This window comes from Pleurodeles waltl, chromosome 4_2 (genome assembly GCF_031143425.1).
Source record: "Pleurodeles waltl isolate 20211129_DDA chromosome 4_2, aPleWal1.hap1.20221129, whole genome shotgun sequence".
Taxonomy (NCBI): domain Eukaryota; kingdom Metazoa; phylum Chordata; class Amphibia; order Caudata; family Salamandridae; genus Pleurodeles; species Pleurodeles waltl.
The window spans coordinates 210,841,213-210,869,185 of NC_090443.1; the positions used below are offsets into that span (position 1 = coordinate 210,841,213).

The following is a 27,973-nucleotide window of genomic DNA, read 5'->3' on the forward strand; positions in this document are numbered from 1 at the left end:
GCCGTTTCACCAACAAGTAGAGCTTGTTTAGACTTAATTGACCTGGGCTCGAGTAGATGACCTGAGTTTAGATCTATAAGTCTGCTGGAGACTTTCTTCTGTGGGTAATGTCAATTGTTCTGCGTTCTGTTGTGTCTTAAGTGGCGATGTCTGTCCGCTTTTTTCTTTGGGAAAATGTTTCTTACAGTGACTGGCATGGAGCCATCCCTTACGACCTTCGACTTTTACAGCTGTCCTGGTAACCAGTAGAACGAGCTTCGGTTCCTTCCATCGAGGCTCAAGAGGTGCTGCTCGATCAAAATTGCGGATATAGACCCAATCGCCCGTTTTGATTTGATGTTCTTTGGGCTCAGTATTATCAGGAAATGCGGCAGCAACCTGTGAACGACAAGATTGGAGTGCAGACATCAAAGAAGCCAGATAATCGGTCAGTACAGGCATTTCAATATCTGTTATTGCTTTCGCACGTGGTATTCCCCATATGTTAGGAGGCCTACCAAAAACTATCTCGTAGGGCGCGAGCCCCGTTCTGGAATGAGGAATCATATGCATGTAAAACAGAGCTACTGGTAAGGCAGTAATCCAATCAACTCCCTTTTCAGCACATATCTTTGCCATTTTGTTTTTTAAAGTCTGGTTATGTCGCTCAACCAGGCCTGCTGCCTGTGGATGACGCACACAGTGAAATTTCCACTGGTATCCCAAAAGTAGCGATATCTTTTTCATTAATTCAGATGAGAATGGTTGACCATTATCAGAGTATATAACTCGGGGCAGACCAAACCTATGGAAATACTCCTTAATCAATTGTTTGGCTGTAGTGCTGGCAGTATAATCAGGTACAGGATAAGCTTCGGTCCATCGTGTTAATGTACATACTACTACGAGTACATACTTCTGTCCTCTGCACCTTTCCATTTGTATATAGTCCATCTGTATAACTTCAAAAGGGTGTTCAGGAGGATGAAATCCTCCTGCCCCTACTGTTGTGCCTTTTCCAATATTATACTGACAACATATCATACATGTTTGGACTCTTTGTTTGGCTGCTGCCCTAAGATGTTTATTGTCCCATATATGTTGTATTGCGTATAGCATAGCTTTTTCCCCAAGGTGGGCTGGTCCATGTATTGTATATATAAAAATCTGCACCATGGCATCGGGAAGATACCAGACTGCTTTATGTGGTGTCATCCATCCTTGATCAGTTAGTATCCCTCCTTCCTCTTTCCATTTTTCTTTTTCCTCATTTGTGGCGTGACTCTGTATGTCTTGGATGTCCATAGTTATATCTCGTGTGACCTGCATATGCATAAATTCGGGACCGTGATGCAGCGTACTCTCTACGTCTTTCTGTGTCATGTCTTGAGCTGTTTGATCTGCTAATGCATTTCCTAATATAACATGATCTGTCCCCTTTGTGTGTGCTTTACATTTTATTATAGCTATTTGTTCTGGTAAATGTATATCATCTAACAATTGTGTTATCAAGTCTGCATGTTGTATTTTCGATCCATGCAATGTCATGAATCCTCTTTCTCTCCATAATGTTCCAAAATTGTGTACTACTCCGAAGGCGTACTGTGAATCAGTATAATTTTTTTTTTTTTTTCCTTTACCCAATCGACAGGCCCTGCTCAATGCTATCAACTCGGCCGCTTGTGCTGAGAGAATGAGTATCTGTTTGCTTTCTAAAATTTGAGTATTTGTGGTAACAGCGTAGGCGGCCCTTAGCTCCCCCTTTTCTGTTCTTTTACAGGAGCCATCCACATAAATATTTTCTTCTGCATCTGGTAAAGGAGTGTCTTTTAAATCTGATCGTGGTTTCGTCACTTGTTCAATCACCTCCATACAATCATGTACCTCATCTATGTTCTCATGAATGGGTAAGAGTGTGGCAGGGTTCAGGGTGTTGCATCTTAAGATCTGTATGTGAGGTTGAAAAAGTGTCAGTTCATACCCTGACAGTCTTGCTATTGTTAGATGTTGCGTCTGTGTTCTGTTAAGTAATAGTTCTACTGTATGGGGAACTCGTACTATCAAAGGGTGTCCCAATACTATAGCATCGCTTTGTCTAATAGCTTGAGCTGTTGCTGCTACAGCCTTCAGGCATGCGGGAAGAGCTTGTGCTACAGGATCTAAGGTGGATGAAAAATATCCACATGGTCTTTGTTTTCCAGCTTGCTCTTGTGTCAGGACCGATAGAGCGGTCCCATTCTTTTCAGTGACGAATAGTGTAAAATCTTTATGATAATCAGGGGTGGCCAACACCGGGGCCTGACACATCGCCTCTTTCAATGTTTTGAAAGCGAGCGTGTGTTCCTCTGTCCAGGGAAGCTGGGGTGACGTGCTGGCTTCTAATGTCGTCAATTTTACAAGTGGTTTTGATATTAGCGCAAATCGGGGTATCCATTGTCTTCAGTAGGACGTTAGTCCTATGAATTCGCGTACCTGTCTCTGTGTTTTTGACTGTGGTATATTTTGTATCAATTGTATTCTCTCCTTTGTTAGCTGTCTTCCCTCCTTTGACAGCAAGTGCCCTAAGTAGGTCACTTGATGTTGACAGAATTGCAATTTCTTTGATGACACTTTGTGGCCATTTTCAGCCAAGAATGTTAATACCAATAATGAAGCTTCGACACATGACTGTTCGGATCTGGCCGTAATGAGTATATCATCGACATACTGCAGAAGAGCTGTTTGATCAGGCATTTGTATGGTGTCTAGCTGTCTTTTTAGTGCTTGGCTATAGATGCTCGGGCTGTCAGTAAATCCTTGAGGAGCTCGGGTAAACCGGAAACTCCTTCCGGATAATGAGAACCCAAACAAATATTGACTGTCTTCATGTATTGGTACACTGAAAAACGCGTTTTTGAGATCGATGACGGTAAAATGTGTGGCTTCACAATCAATTGTTGTTAAAAGGGTAGATATGTCTGGTACGACAGGATGTTGTGCCACAACACATTTATTTAATTCCCGTAAGTCTACCACAAGTCTATAGTTGGTATTTTCTCCTTGTTGTACTCTCTTTGCCACAGGTAATACGGGTGAATTCACGGTATTTGATGGTACTTCGATCACCACCCCACTAGTGATGAAGTCCTCTATAATGGAGGTAAGGTCTTTCTCAGCTTGTGGAGGCATTTTATATTGACGGAGGCGTGGTAGTATGGCTCCCTCCTTTAAAATGATCTTGTGGGGCGTAATGACCATCCGCCCGACCGATGTGGGACTGGTGGCCCACAACTCGGCTGGGAGGTGGGCCAATCGAGGATCTAAATCTCTGACTGTATAATGACCCTTGAAGTCTCGAAGGAACAGACGCACATCCTGGGGGGAGCACACTATTTTGGCTCCTAATTCTTTCAATTGTTTTATTCCTAATAGATTCTCGGGGCAAGCATCAGTCAAGAGAAGATCTGTCGTAGTGGTAAGGGGGCCAATTTGTAAGGGTAGTGGCTCTGATGTATTACTTGTAATGGGTTGACCAGAAAAACCCAGCGAAATATTTTTATTTCCAGAGAGTGGAGCTTGCGGGAGCTCTGTGACGGGTTCTTTATCCCGAGTGGAAGAGATATTGGAAGAAGGCGACAGACTCGGCTTTTATGGGGTTAGTGAGTTTATTTCTGTTCGTTTGCGCGAGACAACTATATTACTTTTCCAAAGTTTTCTTGTGGTCAGACTCCAAAGAAATTAATATAAATCCCTTTATTCTTTTTCAGGGTTCGGTGGTGCTCCGGGAATAGCCTGGTCCGGTTTGGAGAGAGGTCTCGTTCTCCCGACTCTCAGTGGCACTGGGTTTCCCAAAACAAAGAATGAGAAAGGAACAGGTAAGTGGGGGGAAAAAGTAATTAAACACAGTTAATTAAGGTTAGTAGGGCGTGGGGGGGGGGGGTTGTGAGAGTGGAGGTAGGTGGGGGCTACTTTTCCTTCGTGGTTTATTCTTTGTGAACTCTTCGTGCTCCCCTTTTATTCTATCCCACTGCTTCCTGTTTGCGGCACTTCGTGCTATTATAGTCAGTTAGTCTCGGTCTTATTTACACCGTCTCCCCTTCTCTGCAGGATCTCAGCCCTTTCCCCTTAACGCCCCGTAATCCAGCTAGCCACCCGGAACCCCAGTCCCACTGTCGGTACGCGCGTACCTTAGTTGGCCACGCCCCTCCAGGGACGCGGCCGGCTTCCAGGTGATCTCCCGACTTCTCTCGAGCAGGGGCGGGAGGCTCCCTGAGCTTTCCGCTCCTCAGCAATGCCTCTTCCTTCGCGGCGGGGTTTCCCTTCCCGGTCGGCGGCTCGCGGCGTTCCTCCTCTCGGCTCCTCGTCGATCCAGCGTCTCTCTCTCTCCTTCTCGCGTCGTCGTCTCCTGGTCCGTTTTCTCTGTCGGGTATTTCTTCCTGACAGATGGCGTTGGACGTCATCACGTCCGGAGTTTCTCTGGTGCCCCCGGGGTATCCCTCGGTGGTTGTCTATCTGCATATGAACCGGCGTCAGGAGGCGCCCGGTTACACATCCCCTCACATGAATGGGGCTGGTCGAGCCCCACAAGACCCGGAAACCGGGATAAATAGTCAGCCTGACCCATAAGGTCACCAGGGAGATGGCAAACCTGGAAGGAGAAAGGTTGGAGCTCTATAAACCATCTCAATATACGACTGTTGGTATTCTTATATCTTGAGAGCCAGGTAAGGGGTGCATGGTCTGTATACAACAGGAAGGGCCTGCCCAAAAGGTAATATTGGAGACTTTCGATTGCCCACTTAATGGCAAGACACTCCCGCTCTATAATGGGATACTTCTGTTCTCTGGGAAACAGCTTACGACTGATGAAGACGATGGGATGGCTTATTTCGTTTTCATCTTTTTGAAAAAGGACGGCTCCCACTCCGACGTCGGAGGCATCAGTCTGGAGATGAAAGGGTTTTTCAAACTCAGGGCCATTTTAAAATCGGTTGAGTAGTGAGACACCTTTGTAAGGTATGGTAACTATGAAGTTGAGTCGGGTTTAGTTTTGTGATATTGTTGGGCTGCCCTTTTCTTAAAAGGTCGGTTAGGGGGGCAGCCAAACTGGAATAGTGTGGGATGAACCTTCGATAGTAACCCACTAGGCCTAAAAAGGAAAGAAACCTCCTTTTTCGTGGTGGGAGCATTGGTGTGCAGGATGGCTTCGATTTTATTCATTTGGGGTCGAAGTATGCCTTTCCCAATGTGATATCCCAGGTAGGAGATATCATTAAAGGCCAGTCGGCTCTTGGCGGGGTTGGCTGTCAGTCCAGCCTTCCGTAAAGCCGAAAAGATTTCTTCTAGGTGTACCAAATGGTCTTCCCAGGTCTCACTGAAAATAACAATGTCATCCAGATAGGCCGCCGCGTATCTGTTATGAGGTCGTAATATAGTGTCAATGAGACGTTGGAAGGTGGCGGGTGCCCCGTGTAACCCGAAAGGGAGAACATTAAAGTGATACAATCCTGAGGGAGTAGAGAAAGCCGTTTTTTCTTTGTCTTCGGGGGCCAGCGGGATCTGCCAGTATCCTTTGGTCAAGTCGAGGGTAGACATATATTTAGCTTTTCCCAACTTTTCTAGGAGTTCGTCTATCCTCGGAAGGGGATACGTATCAAATTGCGATATGGAATTGACTTGTCTAAAGTCAATACAAAAGCGTATAGACCCATCAGGTTTGGGCACCAATACTACTGGTGAGCACCAGGGACTTTGGGAAGGTTCTATGATGTCTAGGTCTAACATTTTCTCGATTTCGTTTTCTACCAGGGCTTTCCTAGCTTCAGGGATACGATAAGGCCTTAATCGTACTATCTTCCCAGGTGGTGTGATGATTTGATGATGTACCAGTCGTGTTCTACCGGGCATCGAGGAGAACACCCGGATATGGTTATCGAAGAGTTTGTTTAACCGTCTATTTTGATGAATTGAGATATCTGCATTTATGGTAGGAACTTCCCTCCCGCCAGGGGGATCAGTGGGACACCACCCTATCTCTAATTCCTTAACGGTGTTAACTAGACAGCCTTGTCTCTGGTCGCTCAGAGGTTCTTCCCATCGCTTTAATAAATTAACATGGAAGATCTGCGACCTATTGGGATTATCGTTGAGCTGAACTTTATAGGTTACGGGGGTTACAATTCCTATTACGGGGTATGGCCCCTGCCATTTTGCTAACAGTTTGTTGTCTGAACTGGGAAGAAGCACTAACACCTTATCTCCTATGGAAAAAGATCTTAATTGGGTATTCCGATCATAATTCCTCTTCTGTTTGTCTTGGGCCCTCTCCATGTGTTCCCTTACGCTTTCCCATACTGTGTGTAGGTGGGTTTTTAACTCACGGGCATATTTCAGAATGGTCTTTTCTCCTTCTTCCTCTTCCCATATTTCAGCGGCCATATCTAGTAGGGTCCGGGGTTGTCGCCCAAACAACAACTCAAACGGACTATGGCCCGTAGAGGCTTGTTCATGGGTCCTGATTGCGTATAATACTAAGGGAAGTTTCCTATCCCAGTCTTTACCTGTCTCAGAGATAGATTTCTTTAGTAGTGTCTTTAGGGTACGGTTGTACCTCTCCACCAAACCATCGGTTTGTGGATGATAAACCGACGTCCGCAATTGTTTAATCCCTAATAACTGACATATTTGTGTCATCAAGTTGGACATGAATTGGGTACCTTGGTCCGTTAAGATTTCCTGAGGAAACCCGATTCGGGAGAAGAACCCTATCATGGCGTGGGCAACACTCTTGGTGTTAATACTAGAGAGGGGGATAGCCTCAGGATATCTCGTGGCGTAATCAACTAATACTAATATATAACGATAGCCTCTAGAAGAGGGCAGAAGGGGCCGAACCAGATCCATCCCTATTCTGGAGAAGGGAACATCAATGATGGGAAGGGGTTGTAAAGGGGCCTTTCTCCGCGAGCCTGGATCAATCAATTGGCATTTAGGACATTGTTGACAGAATCTCCTAATCTGGGAAAAAAAAAACGGCCAATAGAATTTCCTCAACAAATACTCTTCTGTTTTCTCCCTTCCATAGTGGCCACCCCCTGGCTGGCTGTGCGCTAAGTGTAGGACTTGTTGCCTATAAGGTTCGGGAACTATCAATTGTTTCTTTTCTTCTTGGTCTTTGTTAGTGACTCGATATAATAGGTCCTTAACTATGGTGAACGAGGGACCCTTATCCTGGAGGGTCCGGGGTCGTGTACTTTTCCAGGCATGAACCAAACTGGGGTCTTCTCTTTGGGAGGTCCGGAAAGGGGGAAGGGTAGTAAGGGCAAGACCCTTTGTAATTACCCTCGCGGGACTTGAGTTTTCTTGTGTGTAGGCCTTCTTAATTTTTCTTTTCTCATTCCGGGAGGGTTTAGGTCGTACTCTCGGAGGTGACAGAGGTATGTTGGAAAAGGGAGCGTCTTTCCACCAGATATTCGTCTCTTCGACCTGTCGAACACTATCCAAGAGTTTTGAGAATTCCGAAAAGTCAGTTCCTATTATGGCTTCTTCAACTAGCCGTTCTACTAAACCCACCCTTATGGGGGTTTCTTTTCCTTCCCATGTGAGGGTTGTCCAGATTAGTGGATATTCTCTGGTTTCCCCATGGATACAACAGATTGATACCGTAAGTCCTGAAGTGAAGTGAGGTTTATCGAATAAACCAGCCCTGACTACAGATTGACTGCACCCTGAGTCGATGAGGGCCACTGTGGTTTTCCCATTGATAACCAGTCTCTTTTTATAAGGGGTTTCTCTTCTCCCAGTATAAAAGACTCTCCCCCTAGTAACTCCTATTTCCATGTGTTCTGTTTTTTCTGTTTTCAGGGGGCAACCGCGAGCTATGTGCCCCCATTCTCCGCAGCTAAAACACTGAGGTTGTTGTATGTATGGCCGTTCAAGTCCTCGTGTCCTCCCTATGTCCTCATTGATTCTTCGCCCCACTGACGAGGATGCCCCAGAACCCTGACGCAGGGGACTAGGTGCTGATCGAGGAGGTGGGATCTTGAATTCGAGGGAGCGATGAAAGGCACAGGTTAACTCGATGGTGGTATTGGTATCTGGGTTTGGATGTTGTTTGATCCAGTTGCGCGTATTAGGGGGTAGAGCGTCTAGGTATTGTTCCAAGAGCACGATCTCAATGATGTCTTCCCGGTTAGTCCCTATGGGACCTAACCATTTGAGACCCAGATCTTTAATCCGGAAGTATAGGGCCCGGGGATTTTCGGAGGGCCCCCACTTGTGTTTTCTAAACCGGACACGATAATGTTCAGAATCAAAACCCACCCGTTCTAAGATGCTCTTTTTAATATCCATATACGGGGTTGTTCCGCCTGGGTTTACCGCTTGATAAGCAGACTGGAGAGTTCCCGTTAATAAGGGGGCGACATATTGGCCCCATCGCTCCAGAGGCCAGGTAGCGGAAGTTGCGACCCGTTCAAAATTGGTGAAAAAGGCATCAGGGTCTTCCCCTTCTTGATATCGTTGTAAGACCGAACTGGGCACATTCGGGTGTACTCGGGTGGCAGCGATTGTATCCGTGAGATTTTTGATGGCGGTCTCATGAACCAACTGGTTGTTGGCCATGATGGTGGCCTGACTTTTAAGGGTATTTTGTAGGGCCTCTCTTTCCAACCTAGCCTCTTTCTTTTGCTCTTCCCACACTTTTTGCAGGTGTCTTTGTCCTGCGGCCAACTGTTGCATCATATCGGACATTGTTGGCTTTTCTTCCATGGTCTAGAAGTCCCTGTCGCCTGTTCCAATATCCCACTTCTGACACCACTGTGACGGGTTCTTTATCCCGAGTGGAAGAGATATTGGAAGAAGGCGACAGACTCGGCTTTTATGGGGTTAGTGAGTTTATTTCTGTTCGTTTGCGCGAGACAACTATATTACTTTTCCAAAGTTTTCTTGTGGTCAGACTCCAAAGAAATTAATATAAATCCCTTTATTCTTTTTCAGGGTTCGGTGGTGCTCCGGGAATAGCCTGGTCCGGTTTGGAGAGAGGTCTCGTTCTCCCGACTCTCAGTGGCACCGGGTTTCCCAAAACAAAGAATGAGAAAGGAACAGGTAAGTGGGGGGAAAAAGTAATTAAACACAGTTAATTAAGGTTAGTAGGGCGTGGAGGGGGGGGGGGTTGTGAGAGTGGAGGTAGGTGGGGGCTACTTTTCCTTCGTGGTTTATTCTTTGTGAACTCTTCGTGCTCCCCTTTTATTCTATCCCACTGCTTCCTGTTTGCGGCACTTCGTGCTATTATAGTCAGTTAGTCTCGGTCTTATTTACACCGTCTCCCCTTCTCTGCAGGATCTCAGCCCTTTCCCCTTAACGCCCCGTAATCCAGCTAGCCACCCGGAACCCCAGTCCCACTGTCGGTACGCGCGTACCTTAGTTAGCCACGCCCCTCCAGGGACGCGGCCGGCTTCCAGGTGATCTCCCGACTTCTCTCGAGCAGGGGCGGGAGGCTCCCTGAGCTTTCCGCTCCTCAGCAATGCCTCTTCCTTCGCGGCGGGGTTTCCCTTCCCAGTCGGCGGCTCGCGGCGTTCCTCCTCTCGGCTCCTCGTCGATCCAGCGTCTCTCTCTCTCTCCTTCTCGCGTCGTCGTCTCCTGGTCCGTTTTCTCTGTCGGGTATTTCTTCCTGACAGATGGCGTTGGACGTCATCACGTCCGGAGTTTCTCTGGTGCCCCCGGGGTATCCCTCAGTGGTTGTCCTATCTGCATATGAACCGGCGTCAGGATGCACCCGGTTACAAGCTCATTATGATCTATCGTTGTCTCACTTGCCCCTGTATCCAATAGGAATTTCTTGTCTTGTCCCAGGAGGTGAACGTCTACATATGGACCAGTTTGGTCCACAGGTATAGGGATAAGGGGCAATTTATCCTCAACCCTCCCTGGGCAGCCTCATAAAAAACTGGGGAAATCGGCATATCCAGTATTTTCATCAGATATGTACATTTGTGTTGTGTTTGGTATTCCCTGATTCTGTTCTTGGGGCGTTCCTTCTTGAGGTCTGTACTGATCTCGAGGAACATGTATTCTGGGTGTAGTTTTCCAAGTGGCCACATTATGTTTTAGAACTGGGCACGTAACGTTCCCTTGTAAATCTTTAACATAATGTCCAGGCTTTTTGCAATAGTTACAAACACCTTTAGTGTTGTTGACCTTCTTTTGTACTTGAGACTGTGGGCCTGATTTGGGCAGCAATGTTTGTGCTACCAGTGATCTCAACTTAGTCTCCTTTACCCTAACCCTTTCGCTTTCTTCTTCCCCCCTTATCCTATTTTGGTGGTATTGTAATATTCGTAGGACTTGGGAGGGACTTTGTGCTTGCCAGGAGCTCTGTACCTTCTGAACTCTTTCCCTTAACTTCGGGAGGCTGTTTTCCACTAATTTGGATACAAAAAGGTGTGCATATGAATCACTTTCTAATTTAAGACCACTATTGGCAGTGAAACATTTCTCTAATCTCGTATAATAATCCCCTATATCTTCACCTGGCTTTTGTTTACAGGCGGAGATAGCGTCCCAATCCTCTTTCCTGTGGTAAGAAGTTGGGGCAACACTTTAAGAATGAGGGTTGGTGCTAATTTCACATCATCTGGTATGTCGGCTCCAGCTGCCCTGGCGTTGTCATTTGTCTCTAGGGCGGCCCAATTCAAATTAGCGTTATCCACTAACCAGTCTTGTCCCCTTAATTTCTCATAAATACCAGGGGGCAGCAAATTTTTTAGTATAATTGTTAGATCTGTTAAGGTATATATTCCCATAGTAAGGACGTCTGTGAGTTCCTTAAAAAACCCAACAGGATCCTTAGAATGCGGTGGTACCATTTCTTTCATTTTCATTATTTCCAATTTAGTAAGAGGTGTATACACAAAAACTTTCTGCAATTCATTTGCGGCGTTTACTCTAGGATGGACCTCTCTGAGAGGGTATTGTCGATACATTTCTTTCTCCCTATAATCAGTATTGCGGGCCCATAGGAGTGTCCTAGCCACTTCATCATGATATTCCTTTCGTGCATCTAAAAATATGTTAAGGAAGTGTGCAGGATCTTGCAAGAAAACCAAGGAGGTACATTTGGATAACAAGTCTTCAAGGGCAGATTGATGGGGTCTGAAAACTCTATTCAGTGTCATCAGATGCTGTGTCATGTACAGACTTGCTAACCTACGCTGGGTGAGGGGTAAACTAGAATATAACTGGGCTATAATGTCTGAATTATAAATCTTCGATTGTGAAGTCCATAGGGTAACAGTACGGACCAGTTCTTGTTCCTCGGCTGCCAATGGCGGTTCTTGTTCAAAGAACCAGTCGAGAGCTTCCTCAGTTTCCTCATATAATTCTTCGCTACTGGGAGGTTCTGGGGACGCGTGTAGGGGAGCAAACCTATCTCCTAGGGGTGGTGCACATCGTACAGGGTGCTGTTTGCTGATTTTCCTCTCTGCTGTTACTGCTCCTTCTTTAAATTTATGTCTATGTTCCCTCATAAGATCTAATAGTTTGTTTAATTTGGAATCCACCCCTTCTCCCTTCCCCCCCCTTCCTTTTCCTCCGCCACCTCTTCCATTAAATCTTCTAATTTCGCGGGATTTCTTAATCTCTTAAATTGGAAGTATCGGACAAATAGATATAACATGAAGGTATATATATATACATTTGTTGTTTTCTGTTTCTTCCTTTCAGGACATCTTGGTAGGGAGTAGAGTCGCCCCCTCTTAACATGAATTCTAGCATACCATTGATATTATTTTGTACAGCGGGGATCTTTTCTATTTGTTTCCAAATGGCAACTAGACTTTTTCCCTCGTCTCCTAAGACGGGGTATATCGTGGATAAGGGATCGTGTGGGCACTGTCCTTCTGGTTCTCCCCTCCCGCTTCGTCCTTCTTATCCTTTTCTGCTATAGTAAGAAATCTTGCGGCTTCGGAGAGATCCTCGACAGTTTCAGGAGAAACCAATGGTGGTAGATTATGTACGGGTAAGAGTGGTCGTGTATTGGTAGAATATGGGGGTGGCACATCTAATAAGTCTATAAGCGCCGAATCATCAGGGGGCATAGGTGCACTGGGAAGGAGAGGATTCTTTTTTGATTTATCGGGGCAGGAATTTTCACAACTTGGCAGTACGGGGTATAAACCTGTAACATTTCCTTGACTTTCCCTTATCATCTGCTCGAGAACTACCTCCTTTCCTTTCTCTTGTAGTTCCTCTTGTCTATTTTTTCCTGACATTCTCTGCGCTTTCTCAACTTTTCCTTGATCTTTCTCTTGCCTCCGATGGGCTTCTTTCCTCCACCAATCTATGGCCTCTAACTGGCCCTGTCTTGCTTTTCTCTTGAACAACTGTTCCTCTACTTTGAGGACATTCTCTATATCAAAAATCCCCGTACTTGGCCATTTGAATCGTTCCGCTAATTGACTAGTATATTCTACCCATAGGTCCAAGAATACAATGGCGGGCATACCATGTTTGTTATACATGAACCTGGCTGGAGTATCCTTGGGTGGGAGTGCAATCGCCTTCTCTAACAATTATTTCTCTTTTGCCCGATACTTGAATTTAGTAAATAATGACATTCTTAATGTATATCTATACCGTTTCTGTTTAAACAGAAAACGTCTTGATACTTTTCAGCAGTACTCACCGAAAACGCAAACTCGTTATTCTTCGATCGAATCCAGACGCTGCGCGTTTTGAGGGTTCCCGAACGTCTCGGACTCCTCTTCCCCTCTTCTCCTCGTTGTCGGACTTGAGTATGGACTTTCCGCGTCTCTCACCACCTCATGTGTATGCCGGGCGCTGGTCCGCCCCTGGGTCTCCGAGGGAGTTCGGCGGGAAATCCCCACCGGGTGCAGCTAAAGTCCGTCGTGAGAGAGAGTATGGGAAAAACCCGCGACCGGCAAAACCGGCGCGTGTAGAGAAGGGAAAGTCCCTGTTCGGGCGCCAAAATGTGGTAAATACTTTAAAATACCTCTGAATTTGCCTTGTAAGTTAAATAATAAAAAGGAAAGAGACGGGGTCCGAGACGTAGAGAATAATCGGGATTTATTCAGTAACTCGAGTTAAGGGAGAGCTCCTTCACCAAGTGGGTTAGGGAGTAGTCTGTCTTACTTCGCGCAACATAGAGTTTTTATATATTTTTCTACTACATGCAAACAAATGGCAGAGGTTCAATCATTTTCCACTAGTTAGGTATGAAAACATTTGTATGCCTCAGGGGAGAGGAGTGGGAGATTGCTTACAAACAAAAATGTGCAAACAGCTGAAGCGTATAATAGTGTGTAGTAAATGGCAGGTATGACCTTGTTCCAATTGCAGGTTATTCCGTGAAAATTAGTTTTTCTCAAAATTAGCTTAACCGCAGGTATGTGGCTGGTCTGGTATTCGGCCTTAGGCATATTACACGATGCAGCTGCTTTCAAGCTGCATCTTTTTCTGCCTACTTCCTCTGCGACGGGGTGTTTAAAACACTCACAAAATGGATGCCATATTCAATATGGTTGTCCTGATGTCAAATGAACAGTGGTTGCACGAAGGGTGAGAAACTATTTTTCCAAACCCTAAATAGCCTTTCTTAGCCTCCTCCTGCCCTCCCGCTCTCCTCTTCCTCCCTCCAACTCCCCTTTTTCCCCTTTGTTGTGGCTGCCTCTGAAGAGCGCGCGTACCTTGTACAGCCACGACCCTCCGGGGCCGTGGCAGGCTGTCTCGTTTTCCCTCGGGGGTTCCGTGTCTTCAGTGTCGGAACTGGACGTAGGCTCAGCACGTCTTTCCGATCCGGCGGCGGCCGTCTCCTCGCGTTCGGCGTCTTCGTTCGTCTTCCTCTCTCTGGATGTGGCTGTGCGGCTTCTCTCCTGCTCCTCCAGCTCTGCTCCGCGGCGTTCGGTTGCGGCGTCTTCCTTTTGTGAAGACGCGGCAACCCGGAAGTCCGGTGCCGATCGTCGTCTCCGCCCCCACGCGTCTCCTTGACGACGCGAACTGGTGCCAGAGGAAGTGTGCGGCAGTTGCCCTTGTTGTGCGACGGTAGGCGAGGTGAGCGACACCCGCCTACATACCCCATCCCATGAACGGGACTGGTAGAGTACCGTGGAGTCCGGGCAGCGGGAGAGAAAGTCAGCAGGACATTGACGTGACCCGGGAATGTGACGAACCTGAAAGGTAAAGGGTTGTAGTTCAAGCAACCAGCGCAACACTCAGGAGTTAGTATCCTTATGGGAGGCCAACCAGGTCAAGGGCGCATGATCGGTATACAGGACGAAAGGGCGACCCAGGAGATAATATTGGAGACACTCTATTGCCCATTTTATGGCAAGACATTCCTTCTCAATAGTAGGATAGTTCGTTTCCCTAGGTAATAACTTACGACTGATATATACAATGGGATGCTAGTGTCCCTGATCGTCAGGCTGTGCCAAAACGGCCCCCAAACCGACATTGGAAGCGTCGGCAAAAAGGTGAAAAGGTCTGGAAAAATCAGGGCATCTTAACACAGGTTCTGTAGAAAGGGCTTCTTTCAGACATTCAAAACCCTGGAGTTGTGAAGGAGAGAAAGAAGGAAGGGTGTTAGAATATTGTTTTTTTAACAGGTCAGTAAGGGGGGCAGTAATGGTAGAATACTGTGGTATGAACCGTCGGTAATACCCTACCAACCCCAGAAATGAACGGAGTTCTTTCTTTGTTTTGGGGAGTGGTATCCGCCTAATGGTCACTACCTTATCTTTCTGAGGACGCAACACTCCCCTACCGATGACATACCCAAGATAAGAAATTTGAGTCTGTCCCAGGACACATTTTGTAGGATTGGCGGTAAGACCTGCGGTTGCTAACGCTGAGAACACTTTCTTTAGATGGAGGAGGTGGTCTGACCATGTGGTACTAAAAATGACAATGTCATCGAGATAGGCGGCCGTAAAGTCTTGGAAGGGTCTTAGGAGTCGGTCCATCAGGCGTTGGAATGTCGCCGGGGCACCGTGAAGGCCAAAGGGGAGGACGGTAAATTGATATAAACCCGAAGGGGTTACGAACGCTGTCTTCTCTTTGTCTTGTGGGGCTAAGGGAATCTGCCAATATCCCTTCGTCAGATCAATAGTGGACATAAAACGGGCCTGCCTGATTTTCTCCAAAACCTCATCTACCCGCGGAATAGGATAGGTATCGAAAAGTGATACCTCATTAAGTTTTCTGAAATCGATACAGAATCGGACTGAACCATCCGGTTTAGGCACTAAGACGACAGGAGAACACCATGGACTCGTGGACATTTCAATGACTCCTAGAGATAACATCTTTGTTACCTCTTCCTCTATAAGGATCTTTCTAGCTTTGGGGATTCGATAGGGACGTAGACGAACAGTTTGTCCCTCAGGTGTTCGAATCTGATGTTGGACTAGGGATGTTCTCCCAGGAAGTTCTGAAAAGAAGTTGGTATGACTCTGGATTAGCTCGAATAATTGTCGTTTCTCCACCTCAGAAAGGGACTCTTTGATACTGGAATTTTTTTTGTTGGTCTGCTTGGGGCGTGGGACATAGTTCTAACCCTAGTGGGTTTGTCGGGGAGATCAGGCACCCCCTCGCAGAAGCGTTGTTATCATTTTCCGGATTCTCCCATTTTTTCAATAGATTGATGTGGTAGATTTGAGTCAGTTTCGGGTGATTATTTAGTTCAATCAAATACGTAACAGGGGTGACTGCTTTTACCACCCGATATGGCCCTTGCCATTTAGCTAGTAGCTTTTGTTCAGAGGTGGGTCGTAGGATCAATACCTTATCGTTGGGCTGTAGTACCCGCAGTTTGGTGCCCTGATCATAATAGCCTTTTTGTACTTCTTGTGCTTTTTCTAATTGGTGCCTTACATCTTCCCAAACCGTCTGGAGGTGGGTCTTTAGTTTGTGGATATACTCTAGGATGGGTCTCTCCTCGTTGTTCTCCTCTTCCCACAATTCTGCTGCCATATCGAGCAAGTTGCGGGGTTGTCTCCCAAATACAAGTTCAAACGGGCTATGCCCGGTGGAGGATTGTTCATGTGTCCTTATTGCATACATCACTAGGGGAAGTTTCTGGTCCCAATCTTTTCCCGAGTCGCTCACCATTTTTCTCAAGAGCGTTTTGATGGTGCGATTATATCGCTCGACTAAACCATCCGTCTGTGGATGATACACTGACGTCTTTATCTGTACAATGCCTAGGGATTTGCATATCTGTTTCATAAGACCAGATAAGAAGGGTGTCGCCTGATCGGTAAGAATCTCTTCGGGGAACCCAACCCGGGAAAAAAATTTGATCATGGCTTGTGCAACCGCCTTAGTGGTAGTACTGGTAAGGGGAATCGCCTCTGGATACCTGCTCGCATAGTCGACCAGGACGAGGATATGGGTGTGTCCTTTACTAGATGGTATAAGTGGTCCGACTAAGTCCATACCTACTTGTTTGAAGGGGGTATCGATAATAGGTAATGGACGTAACTGGGCTCTTTTGATGGCTCCCGGTTCTACTAGCTGACATGTTGGACAGTGGGTACAGTACCTTCGAATATGCGCATATACCCCTGGCCAGTAAAACCGTCTCAGTAAGTATTCCTCGGTTTTCTCCCGGCCACAATGACCTCCCCCCGGCTGGTTGTGGGCTAGGAATAGTACCTGAGTCTGGTAAGGTTCGGGGACTACTAGTTGTCTCTTTTCCCCATTCACGGTTGTGGTTACTCTATACAACAAGTCCTTGTGCACTAAAAAGTAGGGACCTACCTCTCCGGTAGAGTCGTTTTTGGCACTCCTCCAGGCGTTTCCTAGGGTGGGATCTTCACGTTGGCTCATTCTAAATGATATAGGGGCGCTGTCTATACTGGCCACTAATTTTCCTACTTCCTTCTGTCCTTGTTTAGTAGAAAATCTTTGTTTCTCTACCCTCTTTTCTTTTCGAGTTAACCTTTTCCGTTCGGGGGGGGGCTATAGATAGGGTCATCCCGAAAAGGAGCAGCAACCCACCAATCATCTATAGGATTGTGCTTCCGTGTTTGATCCAAGATCTCATCAAATCTTTGGTAATCAGTTCCAATGACGCAGTCTTCTATTAGGTTATCCATGAGCCCCACGGAGAGGAAGTCATGGTGAGTGTCCCATTCTACTTCTACCACTGCAAGGGGATACTGAGCCCGGTCCCCATGGATGCAACATATCGTCACCCAGTGATCGTCATTAGGGTTGATAGATTTGACTATATTGCGACGTATCACTGACTGACTACATCCGGAGTCAATCAAGGCCATGACTGATTGTCCATTTACCCGAAGGGGGTGTTTGAAGGACGCATCACTTTTCCCCAGTCACAGGACTCTCCCTCGAGTAACCCCTATTTCCATCGGTTCTACTCCCTCATGTTTTTTTGGACATCCACAGGCGATGTGGCCCCACTCCCCACAGCTGAAGCACTGAGGTTGTTGCATGGGATTTCTCTCGGTATTCCGGGAGGGTCCGGGTTCCTCCGTGGTTCGTCTGGGTGTAAATTGGGGAGGATTTATAGGCATTTTACCCAGGGGTCTGGGGTTTTGATGCTTCACATCCACTGACCTGTGGTAGGCGCATGCCAGGTCAACGGCTGTCTCGGTATCTATTTTAGGGTGTTGCCTTATCCAGTTCCGGGTGCTTGGAGGCAGGGAATCTAGGTACTGTTCTAAGATGATGGCTTTGATAACATCTTCACGGTCAGTCCCTATGGGTCCCAGCCATTTCAGTCCGAGGTCCTTCACCCTGTAATAATAGGTACGTGGGTCTTCGCTGGGTCCCCATTTCACTTTGCGAAATTTTGTCCTGTAATACTCAGTATCATATCCCACTCTCTCTAAAATACTTTTCTTTATCTCCGAATATGGGGTGGTGCCACCCGGATTTGCAGCCTGATAAGCGGATTGAAGCGTGCCTGTCAAGAGGGGAGCGATGTATTGGCCCCACCTATTTTTGGGCATTGAGCGGAGGAAGCTACTCTTTCAAAGTTCGTGAAAAAAGAATCAGGATCTTCTCCCTCCTGATATTTTTGTAATACTGAACTTGGCACGTTCGGATAAACCTTGCTGGCAGCAATTGTGTCGGTCAGTTTTTGGAGAGCGGTCTCATGAACCAGTTGATTATTGGCCATTATAGTGGCCTGACTCTTCAAGGCAGACTGAAGAGCCTCCCTATCCTCTTTGGCCTCCCTTTGCTGTGCCTCCCACACTAATTGGAGGTGGCGTTGACCCTCCGCGAGTTGTTTTACCATATCCTCGAGACTGGCTTTTTCCTCCATAGTTGTAATACCTCTGTACACCCAGTATGCAGTCGAGACCAACTCGCATCCCACTTCTGACACCACTGTGGGGTTGCTCAGGGGTACAGAGGACACGGACTCGGATTTCAGAACCCTTAACAGGGCTGATACGTTGTTTATTGGTATTATAAGTCTGATGAGAAAATAACAAGGTTGGTATGTCTTCTTTACTTCGTGGATTTTCTCTTCTACGTGGGTGGTGAGTTTATAGGGGTTCTTTAATAGCTTTCTTTTTCTTCTCCTTAGGTGGCGATCTTCCGGTGGCTTCTTCGGGGTCTCGCGGTTTCTCGGAAGAAAAAGGATAGGCCAGGTAAGTGGGACGATATTTTATTTTCTCTCAATTAAGTGGTTAGTCCAGGGGAAGTGTGAGGGGGTGCGGATTTATAGGAGGTGGTGTTTTAGTCGGGGCTTAGGAGTTTTTAAGGGAGGAGGTTGTGCTCGTGTTCTGTCAGGCTAGGGATCGGGTGGGAAGACGATCTGTGATTTCCCCCAGTCCCTGTTCCCTAAATAGCCTTTCTTAGCCTCCTCCTGCCCTCCCCCCTCTCCTCTTCCTCCCTCCAACTCCCCTTTTTCCCCTTTGTTGTGGCTGCCACTGAAGAGCGCACGTACCTTGTACAGCCACGACCCTCCGGGGCCGTGGCAGGCTGTCTCGTTTTCTCTCGGGGTTCTGTGTCTTCAGTGTCGGAACTGGACGTCGGCTCAGCACGTCTTTCCGATCCTGCAGCGGCCGTCTCCTCGCGTTCGGCGTCTTCGTTCGTCTTCCTCTCTCTGGATGCGGCTGTGCGGCTTCTCTCCTGCTCCTCCAGCTCTGCTCCGCGGCGTTCGGTTGCGGCGTCTTCCTTTTGTGAAGAGACGGCAACCCGGAAGTCCGGTGCCGATCGTCGTCTCCGCCCCCACGCGTCTCCTTGACGACGCGAACTGGTGCCGGAGGAAGTGTGCGGCAGTTGCCCTTGTTGTGCGACGGTAGGCGAGGTGAGCGACACCCGCCTACAGCTATCTTGTCCTAAGGTGGCTTCAATCAAGGTCGAAAGATTCATTGGCCTAAAACAAGTCCCAGAGTGAATAAACTAGTCATAAAGGGACGTGTTATCAGTTCTGGTAGCAGAGTTCGGTATGGCCCTTTGGGGGCCCTAGGACGGAGGACTATTGTTTAAAATTGTTTTTGAGATAATGCAAATTGGAGGTATGATGCGTTTCTAAATTCCCCATGACTTTCCCGGAATCTCGGAGCCTGCTTAAGTGAGAGGGGTATGTTCTCAGTGTTTTAGGATGTGTGGTGTAGAATTTGCGCTTGCTCAGCTTTATGCATATTGTAGGTGATTTGTGAAGGTTGTGTGTGTTTAGGCAGAGGTAATGTTGTTTTAGTAGGAGTGGGCGTACTCCGCAGTATGAGAGTAGGGAAGTCAGCGAACTTCATGTGAGTGTGGCGCTTTGTGCTCAAAAAGTATCCACGTGGTTGTTGGTGATGTACGGACCTGTCGTGGTCTAAGACTCCGGAGTATATTGATAAGTGTAGGAGACACTTGGTTTATGTTGTAATTTGTGCAGTTTAATAGGTCAATCGGGCGTGGTTGACAAGTCGGGTTTGAGTGAAATTGTGTGAATGAAACCTTCGAAGGAGATTTGGCAAGTTCTAAAGTGCACTAGAACGAACCATTGACAAGTCGAGAGTAGGATTTGCGGGTCAACTTTTGCTTGCGAGTGCGGGAGCTGAGAAGGAGAGAGTAGCGGCCGAGGCTTCAAGTGAAATCTTTGTAAAGTTCTGAAGCGATTGTGTTACCCTTCCTATAGTGAACCAGCAAATTTGGATTTTTGTTGTTAAAGGTGCTCGCAATATATTGCATTCGTTTTGTGTGAGGAGGTCAAGCCGCAAGACTTTGTCAGCCGTAGAGTGTGTGTGAGTGTGACGTCAGTTGAGGATAGGTCAGTTGCCGAAAGGGGTCGCGCACGGATTGGCAGCCGTCCGTGAGAGGCAATTGGTTGAGAAAAGTGGGTGAAGAGTGTTCTGGGAATTAAAGTCACTTCCTGATTAGATTCTAAACAAAATAAGAGACGCAAAAATGAAGTTTTTCAAGGCTTTAAAGTGTGCCTTGAGGGGAGATACATTCATTGCAGCAAATGTAGGGGAGCCTCCACCGCCTGAGGGTACTCCAGCTTATATTGTAAAGGAGGAGAAGGGAATCGCGCCATGTCTTTGGTTAAAGCAGTGGTGCAAACTGACAGAGAAGGAGGGATGTTTGGCGTTTCCGGAACACAGAAGGTTTAATGCGAGAATTTTGGAGAATTTGCGGTGGATGTTAAGTTTGCAAAAACCGCCTCCGAGGCCAGCTCAGTATGAGGCATTATCAATCTAGGATTTAATGGCCATTCGAGAGAGACAGCAGAAATTTGAAAAGAGAATGAAAAGGGCAGAAAAGTCTTTAGCTGAGACTAGATGGGCTGACAAGAACAGGATGTGGAGAAGGGGAATAGTTGACGGAATTAAGATGTTTCCGGCAATAACTCAAGAAGATGAGACAGGGAAAGAAAGCCACTTGTAAGACAGACAAGGGCTCTAGTAAAACAAAGGAGACGCAGAGGTCTTGGGTAGATGAAGATGACTCGGACGATGAATAGTTTCTTAATCAGTTGTTACATGATCGCCCGCCACCATATGCCATGAATGACAATACACAGAGCACTGGTGTGGGTTCTGAAGATCCGGCACAGACTAAGGGAATCATGAGTACAGTGCAGACAAGTGATACAGTTTTGATACAAAATGGTGTCAGTGTACCCACTGCGCCAGACACGCAGATATAGTTGCAGCCACCACAGATTCAGAGGCTCTATCCAGATGTCCCGGTATTGGAGACAACTACGAGTTTAATGGTGCCGCCTGATCCCGCATACACGAGATCAAAGTTAGTGCAGATTGAGCCAACTCCACAGTTGCTGCCCCAGCCGCAGCAACAGGTGGTTCCGAGTTATACTTCTGTTGCAAGGTCACAGCCAGTAGCTACCGCACCTATGATAAATCGAGCTATGGGAGTTAATGCTCCACAGGGTGTGGGACTTGGATAGTCACCAGCTGCCATATCATTGCCAATTACTGTTGGTCCACCAGTACCGCTGTATGTGCAGGGTAAGCCTGGCGTGTGTGATCAGGGAGTAATGACCCAAGAGGCAATAAGAGGAGGGTCTACCGGAAACCTGCAGGGAATAACACAGGGAGGACAGTTAGCCGAGAAATCTAGATCCTTATTAGACTTTAGTCCAATTGGGGTTCCTTTGGAGACGATGAGGCAAGCAGGGTTAGGAACGCTAACCCCACAGATAATGAGTACAAATACGACACAGACACCATTGGTGCAGTCTGGAAATGTCTTGTTGCAGGGATTAACAGCGCAACAATTGAATGAGTGGCTAGACAAGCTCAATACTACAGTGACTGCAGAGAGGTCAGAGAGAGACGAATACCTGAATTTTGTGAGACTGGGTGTGGAAGCCACAGAACTAGTAGAAGGGACAATGGGGGTGAACAGATTAGAGTCGTACACAGAGGCAGAATTGAGGTATCTGTGCCCCAAAATAACCAGAGAAGTGAGAAAGGTGCACCAGAGGTTGGCGAACCTAGAAGACAAATACGGCATAGATATAGAAAATACTAAGCACCTGAAGAGGAGCCACAGGTTAGACTTTGAGCCTAAAGACTTTGAACACATGAGATCTACCGGAATGAAGGCACATCTTAAAGAAAGAAATACTGCAAAGTGCTCAGATTTGGGGAGCATTAGAGAAGTGGGAAGGCAGATGGGCAAAGAAGAGAGATAAGGAGAAAGGTGATGGTCCGGATCCGAAGCAGGCTAAAGCTGCACCAGACACGGGGACAATAAAGATGTTACCAATGAGAGAAACAGCTGGATGAGTTCTAGTCCATGTACCGTGGTCTAGAGGTGACATTCTGTCATTCACAAATGATTATCCCAGGTTGAGGGAGAAGCCGATAGAGTGGTACCAGCAGACAGACAGGTTTGTGAAGCTTGCGAAATGTCTCTGGGAAGACTTGAATACCCTGTTTGAGATCATAGTTCCACCTGACTTATGGCTTGAGTGCAAAAGAGGTGTAGATTGGCCGTCAGAGGAGCCAGCAAGGGATAAGGTTACTGGAGCACCATTGAAAGATGTGATGAGGTATTATCATAAAGTGATTGAGTTTTTGAAGCAGAAAGTGTCGCAGAAGGTGACTGATGGGCAGAAAATCGATTGAACCTCACAGGAGGCCAAAGAGTCGATCCATGCTTACTATGAGAGGCTGTTATAGGCGTTCACACACTATAGTGGCACTGAGACCATAGAACCGAAAGACATGAATCATCTTGTGTTCAGGTTTGTTGAAGGGCTGAGAACAGAAATTAGCCAGATGATTAAGAATCATTTGATCTGTTGGCAAGCGAAGCCGATTGATGAGGTATTGCAGTATGCAAAATACTGTAGTGATGAGATTGAGCTGAAGCAGAGAAAGTTGAAGGAGAAAGTGATGCTGATGCAGATTAAGGCAGCGCAAGCAGGAATGCAGGGAAATGGAATCCAGCAGATGGTACAGCAGCAACCGCAGGTTAATGGAATGTTTCAGGCACAACCAGGAAGACGAGGTCGAGGAGGTTTTGTGAATAGGGGTCCGGATATAAATACTGTTGTGGTTCAGAATGATGTGCAGGGGATGCAAAAGGTGTCGCCATGTCACGCGTGCGGGGGCGTGGGGCACTGGAAGCGGGAATGTCCAATGTTGGTGCAGGATGGTGTCAGTACATTTCAAAATGTGAGGGGTCCAAAAATGAGGGTTAAAAATCTGAACTTCCAGAATAACATGGTTCAAATGCAGGGGTTACAGCCCATGCAACAGATACAAATGCCGCGTTTTCAACCAGCACAAGTGCAACAAGTGCAACAGCAGATTCCCATGGTACCTAGACAGCAAATGCAGATACCATTAGCTCCGATGGGACAGCAACAGGTGATGCTTCCTCAACAGGTCACACAATGAGTCAAAATAGCACAGTACAGCAGTTCCCATTGCGTGGTGTGGATGGAATAAATGATGAATGGTCGGATGATTGTTCAGACAGTGAGGAGTGCAGGCTTGCGGCTTCCCTAGAAGTAGATCAGAGGGGTCCCTATGTAGAGGGAAAGGTGATGGGACATAAGGTTTCGTTCCTAGTTGATACAGGAGCTACACGCTCTACAGTCAGAAGTGCAGAGGTTCCGAAGTTGCCACTTTCGGGGCGTACTATAAGGGTGGTAGGAGTAGCAAATCAGTTCCTGACAAATCCGATTACAGATCTGGTCCAAGTTGAGATTGGGAACTTCCAGGGATTACATAAATTTGTAGTTTGTGATTCGAGTCCCGTATCCCTACTGGAAAGAGACTTACTGTGCAAAACGAGGTGTTCAATTACCTGTTCCAATGAAGGAATCGAGGTACAGACAAACAGTGATGATGAAGGGGACGATGTTCAGATCTCTGAGCTAGAGACAGAGATGCCAAATGAGGAATACCCTTTGATAACCTTATTCCCGATGTTCACAGTGAATTAATTACCAGCTGACTTACAGGGAACAGTGACAGAAAATGTATGGGACCTGACAGGTAAAGAAGTGGGATTAATAAAAGGAGTAGAACCGGTCAAAGTAGAGGTGAGGCCAAATGCAGTGTTTCCTCAGGTACCGCAGTATCACATGGCACAAGCTGTCCTTATACAAGTGACACAAATAATTGCGGACTTTGTGAAACAAGGGGTTCTGAAAGAAGTGATGAGCAGCCCATGTAATTCACCAATAATGGGTTTGAAAAAGCCTTGTGGGAAGGTTCAAATTGTTCAAGACTTGAGGAAAATAAATGAGATTGTGGTGAAATGTTGCCCCATAGTGCCAAATCCAGCAGTGATTTTGTTTCAGGTTCCGTGTGATGCAGAATGGTTCACAGTTGTGGACTTGTCACAAGCATTCTTTTCGGTGCCTCTTCATGAGGATAGCCAGTTTCTCTTCAGTTTCAAATTCCTGGGTAAGGTCTACAGTTGGTGCAGAATTCCTCAAGGGTTTTCCGAGTCACCTTCCATCTTTAATCAGATATTGAAGAAGGATTTGGAGCCACTAGAATTGCCTTTTAGTTCGACTCTGGTACAGTACATTGATGATTTGTTCATTGCATCCAGAACAAAAGATGACTGCAGGTATGACACAATTGCCTTACTGAATCATTTGGGAAAGAACAGACATAAAGTGTCCCTAAAGAAGCTGCAGTACTGTCAGAAGGAGGTGAAATACTTAGGTCACCTGATTGAAAAAGGGTCTAGGAGACTATCTAAAGAAAGAGTGACAGCCATACTGCAGATGAATCCCCCGACAACCAAGAGAGATGTTAGGATGTTTCCGGGGAATGGTGGGCTACTGTCGTCAGTGGATTCCCAACTTCTCGATTATCTGTAAACCCTTGGTGAGGTTGACTGTTAAAGAGCTTCAGGATGGCCCGGGTGCTATAACCATTTCTGAGAAGGAGATAAAGGCATTCATGGAACTGAGAGAAAGTATGTGCAGGGCACCAGCTTTAGGTATGCCTAATTACAAGAAGCCATTTGTACTGTTTTGTCATGAACGTGATGCTTGTTCTTTGTCTGTCCTGACACAGGTCCATGGAGGTGCAAACCGCCCAGTAGCATATTTTTCAGCTACTTTGGACCCAGTCGCTGCAGCCTTACCAGGTTGTTTGCGTGCAGTTGGTCAAAGCCTCACTCAGTGTGAAGGTATAGTGATGGGACATCCCTTAACAGTAATGGTCCCTCATTCAGTTGAAATCCTGTTGACCCGAACAAAGACGCAGCATATGACAAATGCACGTTTAACTAAAAACGAGACAATTATACTGGGGTCTCCTAATGTTTCCCTTAAGAGATGTACTGTGTTGAACCCGGCAACTTTGCTTCCTATTGAAAATGTGAACATTGATGATGCTGAGGAAGTCGAACATGATTGTCTTGAGGTAACAGATCTGTGCACCAAACCAAGGCCTGACATTAAATATACCCAATTAGAGGAAAATGATTACATTATGTTTGTTGATGGCTCATGCCTGAGAGACGCAGTAGGAGTACTGAGGGCTGGATATGCCGTGTGTACAATCACCAGTATCTTAGAAGCTTCCTGGCTCGAAAGAGTATACTCCGCTCAAGAGGCTGAATTAGTTGCTCTTACTAGGGCATGCCACGCAGCTGAAAACTTGAAAGTCACTATCTAAACCGACAGCAGATACGGGTTTTGAATTGTGCATGATTTTGGCCAGCTATGGTCACAGAGGGGTTTCATGACTTCTTCTGGTTCACCAGTGAAAAATGGCGAGAAAATTAAGGATTTGTTGCACGCGATTCAGTTACCTCTTGAAATTGCCATGGTGAAATGCAATGCCCATGTTAAGTCACAGGACTTTGTGTCAATGGGAAATGGATATGCAGATCAAGTCGCAAGGTTTTGTGCATTGAACTGTATATCGTTTCGAGATCAGTGGGAATTGTTACCTGAAACTGAAAATGAAACATGCACAGGGTATGCATTAGATGAGTTAAATCATTACAGGGACGTGCCAGCAAAGAGGAGAAACACTCCTGGCAGAGAATGCAATGCATACAGAGGTCTGATGACTTGTGGGTCTCAGAAGAGGGGAAAATGGTTTTGCCAAACAGTCGTTTGTCACAGTTTGCGAGGTCTTACCATGGTCAAGCACATGCTGGAAGAGACGCAATGATCAGGTTGTTCAAAATTGATTGGTTCAAACCGAAATTCAGACAAGCTGCAGAGGTTATCTGTCACAGGTGCATCATCTGTCAGCAGATGAATGCGGGGAAAGGGACTGTGGTGAATTTGAGCCATATTGGGAGAGCTGGTGGTCCGTTTAGCAGGATGCAGATGGATGTTATTGAGATGCCTGTGTGTGGAGGACTGAGATATGTGTTGGTGATTGTGTGTGTGTTCAGTCACTGGATTGAAGCTTACCCTACACATAGTAATGACAGTCTCACAGTAGCAAAGCTGTTGCTTAGGGAACTGATACCACGTTTCGGGTTTCCGATCTCTTTAGTATCAGATAGGGGAAGACACTTAGACAATGAGGTGATTAAGCTCTTGTGTGCCGCATTGAACATTGAACAGAAGCTGCATTGTAGCTATCGCCCTGAAGCATCAGGACTAGTGGAACAGATGAATTGTACCTTGAAGTCAAGAATGGCAAACATGTGCGCAACTACCAATTTGAAATAGCCAGATGCATTACCCTTAGTGCTGATGTCAAAAAGAAATACACCTGACAAGAAAACAGGACTGTCTCCCCACAAAATTCTTATGGGTCGAGCTACGAGATTACCCGCAGTGCCTGCAAATGTTCTTTTGAATATCACAGATGATATGGTGTTGGACTACTGCAAGGGTCTGGCTGACGTAGTCTGATCTTTTTCTCACCAGGTGGAGGCTACCACATTGCCACCGATAAGTGATCCAGCTCACACCCTGAAAGCCGGTGATTGGGTGAGGAAGTCGTGTTTGGAGCCACGTTAGAAGGGGCCGTATCAAGTAATACTGACGACTACCACAGCTGTGAAATGTGCAGGTCTTCCGAATTGGATACATGCCAGTCACACAAAGAAGGTGACGTGTCCAACTGATGAGGAACTTGAATTGTCCAAAACAACAGCTGCACAGAAGGAAGTCTCAGGGCTGTAGAGAAATCAAAGGGGAACTGACACTGAAGGAGAGCCTGCTGAGGACGGCTTAGACACTCAACCAGTAAACAAGTTTGAGAGGGGTGACAGTGAGCCTATCTCAGTGAGGCAACAGGGGAACCGACACCAAGAGAGGTTCTCCCAGAAGCAGACGGATCCGGGTTTGAAGTTGAGCCCATAACTGACCCTGAAGGAAGCGAGGCAGAAGGAAATCAAGGTGTCTGACTCCTCCTGAGCCGCTTGCAGGTCCATCAAGAGAAAACACCATAGCACAAGAGGAGGGAGCTGTTCAGCGTTCTGAAAGGCCAAGCAGAAAGAATACACTTAAAGGAGACAACTGGCCAGAGCCACAAGCTGCAGGGGAGAAGGGGATCCCAAATGACACAATAGAGGAAGAAGTCGACACAACCAGGAAAGAAGATCTCACTGAAGGAGAGTTGCAAGGTGATCGCAAATTGAAAAGAAAAAGAGTTGTAAACAGAAGGTACACAGGTCCTGAATGGGCGTACGCAACGTCAGCTGAATGGCAACAAGAATTCTTGGCATTCTGTTTTCATCGAGAGGTTCCAGGTCAATACTATGGCACCTGAATTCAACTTTAGGAAGAGACTGTGTTAAGTTGAAAATTGAAATTGAAAGCTGAAAAGCTACGAAAAGAGACTGATAAATTAACGGATGTGACACTGTTAACCTAAATTGACTATGAAAAACCGATTATGACAAGCTGCTAACCCGATTTGACAAAAAGGGTCCTGGAGTGAGTGAAACGCTGTAAATACTTGCTGAGAAAGATAGACTTTGCACACAAAAAAAGAGTTTATATCGTCCTCAAGTTGATTGTTTGTTTTGTATTGTTCTGCTCTGATTCTTAACAGATCATGAGTTACATTAGGGATAATAGTAGTAAGGGTAGGACTCGTGCTTGTTTAGCTATTGG

At 46.5% G+C, this 27,973-nt stretch overlaps 1 long non-coding RNA gene across 1 annotated transcript; it reads left to right on the top strand.

The window, feature by feature from the left end:
• On the top strand, nucleotides 1–27,863 carry LOC138294114 (uncharacterized). The gene is made up of 7 exons (XR_011203196.1): nucleotides 1–427; nucleotides 3,391–3,433; nucleotides 3,525–3,613; nucleotides 3,726–3,833; nucleotides 8,956–9,063; nucleotides 18,536–18,599; nucleotides 26,780–27,863. It is a non-coding gene; the product is annotated as an uncharacterized lncRNA (long non-coding RNA).
• Nucleotides 27,864–27,973: the final 110 nt, after the last annotated feature.